The sequence below is a fragment of the Antrostomus carolinensis genome, unplaced genomic scaffold, assembly GCF_000700745.2.
Source record: "Antrostomus carolinensis isolate BGI_N321 unplaced genomic scaffold, ASM70074v2 scaffold23686, whole genome shotgun sequence".
Lineage (NCBI taxonomy): Eukaryota > Metazoa > Chordata > Aves > Caprimulgiformes > Caprimulgidae > Antrostomus > Antrostomus carolinensis.
Window position 1 is genome coordinate 28,255 of NW_010320104.1, and position 10,771 is coordinate 39,025.

Sequence of the window (10,771 nt, forward strand, 5' to 3'; positions counted from 1 at the left end):
CTCTCATCTATCCAGTATCAAATTAAACTGTAATTTCCTCTGGACAAGACACATGTGCAGAGCAGCACGCAAATTCGGTTTCCAAAGAAAGACTGAAAAATGCCAAACTGTGAAACAAGTCACGCACTCAGCTCAGGGTGCAGAGGATCCTCGAGTTGCCCTTTACCTTCAATAGCTGCAAAGCTCCTGTGCTAGGCCATCTACATTGTTTTGATAGCTACACAAATAACTTCAAACAAGGATATATTGTTATATATTCATGAACGCGTTGTTGCTGCAGCTGGATTAGCTTCAGACTCAGTGTGATCTGCAGTCCTGCCAGCAGCCCTCAGCCTGATACTATGAGGCACTGAGGAGCCAATCCTACTCCCATTGAAAGAAATGCAAAATTTCCCATTTACTGCAGTAGAATAGGTAAGATCCCACCTTTCAGTGCTTCCGCTAACACTGTTGTCACTCAGTGACATCATACCTTGAAAACATCCTTTATATAAGTAGTAGGGATTTTTAAAAGAAAACAAAAAGCCAAACCCTCAAACAGAAATAAAATGCTTGATGCATTACCCGAAAACCTGGCTGCATATCTAGCAGAATTGACACGGCTACTCTTAAAACCACTAAATGTTTCCTCTGGCAGCATAGTGTCAGCATTGCCATGGTTCCCTTCAAGCAAGAGATTTTAATTTTCTGATTTTTCCCCTGACAAATATTTTTCCTACTGACAAATCATAGGCCTCTATTATCTTTGCCTGGGCTTAAAAAATAAAATAGATTGTTTGAAACAGAACCAGTTCTGTGTGTACATCACAAACAGAGCTCAGTCTTAACACAGAGCCACCTGCTGACAGCCAAGTATATTCATTTTAAATCCTTAAAATCACAACTGGTTGGTCTTCATATCACATGTTGATAGTTAGAAAATAATGGATGGAAAATATGTAAATCAATTTTAATCAACAGAAACCTTTTACTCCTACTCACATTGATTTGGACTGCTGTCTCTGTTTCCTAGAAAACAGTTCTTGGCAATTTTTTTCTGTCTCTTTATCTGTATCAAAGGGCTTTGAGGGAGAAAAGTTACAAAGCAGATAATTAAAACGAAAGATAACTATGTAGCAATCCTGTTGTATTTTTAAACATTTGGAAACTAGCACAGATACTACATGTGATAATTGAGAGAGATGCCTTTTGGCAGTTACCAACATTTCTGGTTTTTAATTTCAGAGATGGGCAAATTTCCGTTCACCCTGACTCTGTTCAGTAGTGAAATGAGCTGCCAAAGTCAGAAGGAAAAGAGCATGATGTGACACAGCACATCTCTGATCAAGAACGTCTGATGGAGCAGCTCGCTCTGAAAGATGTGTTTGGTCTGGAAGTTTTAACTGTCCTGTTTTCAGACTGATTATTCAGTTTGCTCTGCCTTAGGCGCCTGGGGACATTCCAGGTGCCATCACCTGTGCATGCCTAAGAGATTATGAGAAAGGGCCTGCATTCAATCCTGTTTTAAACCAAACAAGTAGTGCTGGTTTATTAGGTGGCAAGTACATGAGATGGTTTAAAGCCATGCAAAAGCAGAATATTTTCTGCAAATCCTGATGACTGTGTTTATTTATTTATGCTTAGAGTTGTATGAAGAAGTAAGAGACGTGCATACATGAGATCCTCAGGCATCTTTTTTATCTTCTCGGGGCTGTACAGAAGCAGTCTAACAAAATCTGATGGGGTTACTGACCTAGCAACATTGGAAACATTCAAGGTCAGGTTGGACAGGGCCCTGAGCAACCTGATCTAGTTGTAGATGTCCCTGTTCATCGCAGGGGAGGTTGGACTAGACGACCTTTAAAGGTCCCTTCCAACCCAAACTACTCTCTGATTCTATGATTCTTTCTGCTGTTGTTGTCCTGAGATACCCTCAGTGTGAGGAGTAGATGGCCGCTGTCAGGGGCTGCCCCTAGTGTCTTGCTGTCCTGCCAGCTCAGGGCTTGCAGAGCTGTGACCTGCTCTAACTTCAGTCCTGCATGTACCCAAAAACCCCTTTCCTAGAGGCCAGCTCAGCCGGGCTAGCTTGCCAATAGAGGGCAATCCTACACTGGGATGGGTTTCTGAGCCCAGCGCCCAGACCCACGCCTGCCTGCGCTGCCGGCCGGCCGCACACTGGCCATACTGGAGTTTCCCCATCTGTCCCAGTCAGCCGGCCCGGGAGAGCGACAGCCTCACGCTGCACCTCTGGCATTGCCGATGTGCTGCCATACGGGAGCACAGCAGCAGCGCTGTAAACCCTCGCCCCGTGGCTCTCCTTCAGCTTGGTGAGAGGAATTCGTTCCTGTGTGCGCATCTCTCTGGTTCATGCTTGCAGAGCCTCTGCCAGGCAACACAGAGACACTGCATACTTAATGCTTTTGTGCCTTTAAGGGTACGTGTGTTAGGAGGTAAAGCCTAAACACATAATCTGAGACAGAAAGGATTCATTCTGAGGGATCATGGGTCTACATGTACCCACTGTAAGAAGCAAAATGGACACTTGACACTGACAGGGGGGAGCTAGCATCACAGAAAGGAATGTGCTATGCAGAAAAGACAATTAGATATGAATAGTGTTAATTATAGTTAACATGTAGTTAATATGTGTTAATTATAGTTAACAGGGTAAGGTGCTTCAGGTAGATCTGTAGAAATAACACGAAATATGACCAATCTCTCAAGGTTGTCCCAGGGACACCAACAAGTTTTAGACCAAAATGACAGATCAGCCTAACAAAGCGTGTCTCAAAGCAGAAGACAGTAGGCAGCATCTGGCAGATCTCATCACGGGTGGCCAAAGCCTTCTGAAGACACCTGGAGCTGAGAGCCTTTGAGCATGCACTCTGCACAGATCCGAGCCCCCGGGTCTGCACTCAGCCCAAACGCAGCTTGCTCACCAGCCTCTTCCAGGGGATGCAGCTCAGAAGGCAGCCAGAGCACACATTTCAGCCAGATCCCTCATCCCTATGCTTTGTCTGAAAATTGAACTTAATTGGCATAAAACTCATCACGTTAAAATATGCTGACCCTTTACCTCAGATATGCTTACGGCAGTATATTGTGCATATAAAAGTACAGCTTGTTCTCTCCCCTCGTAGTCCCTAAAAGTGACTACATCAGCATTGCTTTCTTCTTTCTTTAAAACAAACAAACAAAAAAACCCAACTCCCAAACACTAAAAAATGATGAGTAGGCCAAAGTTTAGCTGAGAAAGTTGTTGTGACAGAGGCCTTGGCAGAGTCCTCATCAAAAGCAATAGGAGTCTTTCCAATTACTTAATGGGCTTTGACTGAGCCCTAAGGGGGCAGAGGGGGAAAATCTATGCTGATTACCACTAACAAAGAAGTGTTTGAAATAATCTGCCACCATCTGTCTTTGTTTTAGTAACTCCCTCAGCTGGGCCTGAACAGAAAGTCCATCAGATGAATAGAGAATTAATTATTGCAAGAACAATCTGTTTGCATTTCTCACCTTCCACAAGAACTACCCCCACTGAACATGTGGGACATTTCCTTGCATAATTACAACAAACCACCATGAAATCAAGAGGCTACAGTTGTTACATACATAATGTATATATGTCATGCAAGTTATAAAAATAAGTAGATTTCTTCAGCCTCAAAGAGCTGCTATAAGATTTCTGTTGTATTCAGAGGGGCCAACAACATTATCTGGGTTTTGGGGTAGAAAGGAGTTTAAGTCTTTTTTAATAAAAGATTGGTAACATTTCATGTGATTGCTCAACTCTCTCCAACATGGAGCTGATTATAGGAATCTCATGCCACTGCACGCAGTGTTACATGTGGATATGTCTACCTGGGGGAGAAAAAGGAATGACATGATGGAGACAAGAAAAGCTACGCAGGACGAGATTATCAGATTTATTCTAATAGGAGGACAAATCCTCTTTTTAGAGTAACCACCTATAAGCAAGAGTACAGAAGCTGAGCAACAATCTGATAAATCAGTATTCGGGCAGCGTTGCAGAGGGGAGGAGGGGACACAGCTGACTGCTTGTTTAGGGGACGTGAAGTCTGTTTCTATGGGAAGGAGCAGCATGTGCAACACAGCCTGTGAGCACAGGGACTCCGAGCCAGTGGGACACATATCTACACAAAAGCATTTCAGCCATTTGCTCTCACTGCAAATACATAATTGTTTCTCAAGCTCCTGCCCCAGCAAAGTAACTGCAAATACAACTTCTCTGTCAACTCTTCACCAGGCAATGATACCACACAGAAAAGTTACAACTCTTCTTTCCATTCCTTCCAGAGATGGTTACTTCAACCACATAGTTACATTAATTCCTCTACTAGCTGAACAAGAGTGGGGGGTTTTTCCATCACAGAGAACTACCCTTTGCCTAGGGTGAAATAGTCTTCTAAGTGAATGCGTTTCCTGAGACCATCACAATTCATGATCAACCTAAAATGATCTGCAATAAATAGGTTTTCAGATTCCAGGGAATTACTTTGGGTTTAATCACACAAAAAATGGGCACACATACAATTGAGGCCCACAGAATGTTTTGGGGTACCTTCCCGAAGCATCCAGAAGATTTACTGACTCCAAAGAAATCACTTCCTAATTTCAGATTTGCAGAAGACCTAAGCAGTAGTTATTTTCTCAGCATGCTATGTTTCACAGACAAAATCAAGTTTTGGTATAACTTTACAGGAGTTTAGTGGCATTTCAGAAGAGATTAATTTGTATGACATGCATGTCCAAAGGTGACAAAACAATGACAAAGTATTTAACCTTGGTGACTCATGCGGAAGAAACTTGTGATCTCTGCTGTGTGAATGTAGCTGTAACTGTGTTTTTTGAACACTGTGGATCCAGCAGCATGACTGACATCCAGACTCATGCCTGCACTTTGGCACCAAGGTTACTCTGCAATAAGGCACCACAGGAACAGAGTCATTCTCAGTCACTTGTCACAGGAACATGGATGAATATGACAGAGGATATTGCAGCTCTGGGTGTGTTTAAGAGCTCTCTTATCAGGTCTGCAGTGGCCATAATATGCCTTAGTATCTGTCAGGAAAAAAATGGCTCAAATGTGACTGTGAGATGACGCTGGCAGCCCCATATCCTCCTCAAAATGTTCCACTTACTATAGTGGAACATGTTGAGAAGGAATTTTCAGAAACTATGCAAGACTGGGCCAAGTGCTCCTTGGATGGTAGATCACCAGGAAAACATGGCTGGCTGGAGGAAAGTGATGAACGGCATTATTCTTCAAGCATCATTCGGACTTATTATCAATGCTCACCTGCTCTAACCTCGCCATAAGTGAAGTGGTAGTAACTTTGTGCTCTGAAGTGTCCTGACCCACGCTAATTGGCTTTGTCAGGTATATTACCCCACAGTCAGAGTCAAAACCAGCAAAGCCAAAGCTGAGAGGCGGACACGGCAGGAAACTGCTACAAGGGCTGGGGCCAGTGGGGGAGGGACAAACACAAATCTGAGGTTGTCAGGTGGGAGAGGACAAGGACTTTGGAGCTGAGGTGACTGGGGGCAGGGCAGGAAGCTGCCATTGAGCAGTGGTAGAAAGGGAGGGGTGAATAGTGAGGCTCAGTTGTTCAGACCTGGGAACTATCGACCATACGACATAAACCCCATCCCCTCCTTCTGCAGCCTAACCCACCTAAAGGCTGGTCTGAGAGAAACCAGTGGCTGTTGGGGTGCACCAGAGACCAACCCAATGGCTAACAACTACTATTCCAAAGAGATTATAAAAGACAGTTACACACATATGAAAACAGTCACAGTGTAAAAAAAGACCTTGTTGTGAGTCTTAAGGCTGACTGTGGATACTTTACAGGGACAAGCAGAAAGGCAAGCCAGCTCTCGTCGGAAGGCGTTTAGCTCTTAAGCCAGGCTTGTGCTTCACACTAGGTCTGACAGTCACTTGACTTTGAGAGCTCCTGCAGCTTACCAAGAGCCTTTTAATCCAGAGACCGAAAGCATCTGAGCAGAATCTTTTCTCAGTCTGTTTCAGTCTGTGGTCCCTGAAAATTTCCTAGTAGAGCTGCTTTGGAAATTTCACGTGCACATGGATTAATGTGTAGCATCTATGAATCTAGTTCCTGTGTGCATCCCTTATAAGTGACTGATCAAATTCAGAGGTCAAACATCACAGGCTGAAACATACTGATTCAAATGCAGTGGGACCCTCAGAAAGGTCACCCATTAAGCTGTCTGACTATTATTGCCTTAGGTCTTTATATTTTGGACAAAACCAAAAGACAATACATGTTATTTTAATTAAAATTTGAAAGCATGCCATATAAGACATAAGCAGAGATACTCTCTGTCTAAGAAGATCTTTTAAATCTACTTTTTAAATTAATTAGTGCAGCTACACAGAAGCCTGAGCTCACAGTTCAGTCTGGGGGTCAGGAGTTTTGGAGTTTTGCCTGGAGTCTGAAGCTCTTTGAGATCTGCTATAAAAATCATAATATTGCCGTGCAGTTATGGGACAATTCCTCACTTGATAGCCTCTCATTTTGTAGAGAAAAGTCTCATAAAATAAAATCTAAATTCTTGTAAAATAAAAAGTCATCTTTCTTTCTGAATAATATCTTCTTTTCTTCCTGTAAGGAGTACCACTAAAAAATAATAAACTGCAAAGAAGTTAGAAACAAACAAATAAAGAAAATTAACAGTGATTTAGTTTTACTTTGAGCTTATACATTTTTGAAGTTGCAACTTTTGAAAGGTAAAATAAAAGATTTCAGGTAATCCTGGGCATGATCAGAACAAACAAATATTAATTTTCCAGTACCTTATCTGCAATAATTCATCTCATGGGCAACATTTCTGCTTTTCATTACTGCTGTCAGAATGTAGCTGTCATTAAGTCGGCTTTCAGCTAAATGCTGTCCACAAATATCTTCAATTCATTCACACGTACAGTATTGCAAAGGGGCTAAATGAGGGCAAAGCCTGACCTTCTGATTTTAATATCCTGTCTAACTATAAACCATCTAAACTTAAATTTGTGTTCAAAGAATTTCACACCACTGAAATACTCTTGGCAGGGTATTTTTTCCCATATACACAGCATGTGTCCACCCATCAACACTGTCTTGATCCTGTTATCAAAATCATTAAAAAGCAAAAAGAACAAAATAAAATAAAATACCCACTCATGAAATGTCATAACAAAGAACATTTTTTCTGGGCCAGATGTTTCACTGAAGTAAAAGGTTAGTCTTTTATTCAAACAGGGCTTTCAACATCAGAATCTCTGACAGCCAAAGAGCCATTTCCAGCCAATTACAGAGTATTTTAATTAGTATAAAAAAATGTTTCCAGCTTCTTCTGCACAGGCTTGCAGAGCAGCGAGATCACCTTTAGGAGGAGCCTCATACCCTTCTGTACAGCTAATAAAAACACTTGGTGGCTCCTGCAAAGCTGTTAGGCATTCCAAAATACAGTTTCATTAACAAAGAATCTGAAAAATATGGAAAACAATAAAAAGCAACCTCATGAGATCTTTTACTCCATAGTCTTATCTCAAAATAATCAGCTGTATCTAAGCCTTCTGTGACAGAAACTTGTCTAGTCTGCTCTTAAAAACCTTCAGTGATGGCGCAGTAGTGCTTAACACAAATATTTAAGAATGAACAACCTGATCTCTAACATGAACAGTCTGACAAAAATAAAGCAGAACCAGAGGCAGTGGTGATAGAAATCTGCTGAATAGCAAAAGGCAGTTTAGAAACTAATACAGTTATTTTGAGGACACAGTAAAGAATAGAAAGTTGGGTCGCTATGGGAGGGATAAGAAATAATTTAATTTACTTAGGAGTGGTCACAAGAGTGGTTCTAGCAGAAATCAGGATCAGACTTACCTGAAAACAGGAAAAGGCAGAGGTTAGCTTTTACAAAACAGAAGGTTTACAAAACAGAAGGTACCCTTTAACAGAAGGTTAGCTTTTACAAACCTAAGCCAGCCCTTTTAATCTGTTACCTTTGTTGCTAACGCTGCTGTAAGTACATCTGTTCACTTCTTGCACTGCTCTCTTAAGCCAAGGAAAGCATGATACAAAAACACTTTATTCTGCATTAATCTCACTCGTAATTTGTTGGAGCTTTGAGAACTGTCCAAATTGATCTTTGCTGTCCTGATTTGTCCTTTGTGTCAGTCGAACACTGGACCAAGCAATGTCTGTGTCTAATTGACTTCACATCTTCAGTACGCAACCGATCTCAGCACCTAACAATTCCTTGACAGTTGAAATGTTTCTTAATGAACAACTACACAGCCCATACCCCATGTTTCCAGATCTCTGATCATTCCCGCTTTCCTCTGGTTTGTTCCAACTTGTCAACTTTTATCTTGAAGGGTGGTAAGAAAAACCTGGCCTGATACTGCACGCTCACCAATGTGAAGTTGCGTGCAAAACTACTTCTCCTGCCTGTTAAACATGCCATGTGTAGTCTTTCTTTTCATAGCAATATGACCACTGTGAGGATTGACTTTAGCAAACTTGTTTAACTTGAACTGCAGTGGACAAGTATCACAGATGGAGTCAGTCACTGCACCTCAGCAAAGGTAGGACACTAATTTAGTAAGAGGGATTAACACAGTTGCTTATTTGACTCCACCTCTAGTGTTCACTCCCTGCAACACCAGCCACGTACTTTGTCCCCTGCATGATTAATGTTTTCAGTGATGACTGAAACAAAACGTTGCTAAGTACCCTGGCCTCCTCACATCAGCCTACGGCTTGTTTTCCTTCCCTGTAAGAGTGGCACGGTTCTGCCTGTTACAGCTAGTGTCCTATACTGAATATTGTCTTGTCACATCTGTTTTTAATAAGATCTCTTTTTTTTGTCTTGGCCTGCCAGATTTGGCTCATGCTACTGTTTTATACTCTTCCTCAGTAGGTTCTGCACATATCTCATCTGTAGACCATCTTGCTGGTGTTCAAAGACACTTCTTTGCTGAAGTGCCCAGCTCCTAGGTCAGTGATTTTACCCATCTGATGGCTTCACTGCTGCTTAGAAAAAAGAGAGCTTTGGTGCAGCTTGTGAAACTACAAGTAATACCCTCCTCTCCTTATAGATGAGGACAGCCTTCAAAAGGACATGTTTTTTCTGTTACTCTCAAGTCAACATCTGCATTTATATTAGTTATTACAACTGCCATGCAAGTTGAAGCACTAATGCCACTGGAGGAGCATGTCCCTGCAAAACACATTGTCCCTGCCTCAGAGCTGTGGCAGGCCTTGCACCAGGTATGTCACCTCACGGGGCTGCTTGGCAGTGGCGGCACTGGTTGGATGTCTCTGCAGAGATCTCTGGGAAGAGGCTTCTGCAAGACCAAAATTTCCACCTCCTCCAGACATTTGTGCTCTAGCCTGTTCAAAAAAATCCTTAAAGGTATTGCAATTTCCATACAGTTTCTAAGGGGCACTCTCCCTTCTCTTCCACAGTGGTAGGAAGAGACAGACCATCTGTAAAAACACTTCTCCTTCTCCCGTTTTTTCCCTCCACAGCAGAAAAAGCTGCAGTATGTACATAAGTTTTTTGACAAGTTTTGAAACACTTGGTAAGAATTCTTTACAAATGTGCCACTTTTCATAAATAACTTCAGCGGTGGCCCGCAATCAACCACAAGATACAAACCCAGGGGAAAACAGGCTGTTTGGAGTCTAGTGCTCAGAGAACTATTTACTGTTCCCCATTTCCCCAGAGGCTCTCCATGACATACTGTCAGGGACACATTGCAGAACTGTAACAAAACTAGGTGTTGTAGAAAACAGGAGAAGAAGGGGTTAACATATGAGAAGGGTCCACACACACCTGTAAGCCCTAAGTAGCCTGAGGAGGAAGAGATAAAAGTTTGGTCTCAGGTTCCTAGTGGGAAGTTTGTTGGTCTGACCTTTGCTCTGAGGAAAGGGACTATTTACTCAACCTGGCTGGGAAGGAGGTGACATCCAAGAAAACAATTTGCTCTAAACTAAAAGGTTGTTTGTTTTTTTTAATAAAGGCCCCAAAGCCAAGATCTGAAGACATCTAACAGGTGCCAGCCTGCCTGCTAGAGAAGCCTGGACAGTAAAGAAATACAGCGAGCAGCTTTTCTGCCCTGAATGGGCTGGCACAGGAAAAACAATTCAGGCAACCAGGTAAGTGCCTGTTCCCGACCCTGGGAGTGACCTGGGTGCTGGTGGTGAGGGCCTCCGGAGCCTCTCCCTGAGCAGCAGGGATGGGGTTTCCTGGTTCAGGTGGCCCAAGGTCAGGCTGTTGCCTGGCAGCTGGGCTCTGGGGCTCCTGGCTCTGCTTTCCCTATGCAATAGCAATCTTGCAGCCCTGAGAAACAGAACCTGGTTTCAGAGCCAAAAATACTGTATTTGTGCCCACAGGCGTACGTAAAAAGGGAAAACTGCCGTTGTACCTGTTCAGGAAACAGAAGTCACTGCTCCCCTGCCTTGTAGGAGTAACGCTGAATACCTCTGCTGAGGCTACGGTGCCCATTAATCCAAGCTGTAAGCTTATTCACAGGCTCTAAAATCAGAAGCTGAGACACTTAATCTGTTGATTTGCTCTAATGCCGAGAGGCTTCAAATGAGATTGGCTTCCACGGTTGCTCTATTAGCTGTAATGTAACTCACATACACACTGAACAAAATCCTCCTTGCTCCTTCCCTAGGTAAACCATAAGGCAAAACGCACCTGAAGAGGTACTCCTTCCCGAGCGCGGTACCTCGCACCCGTGACTCCATCCCCGCCGCTT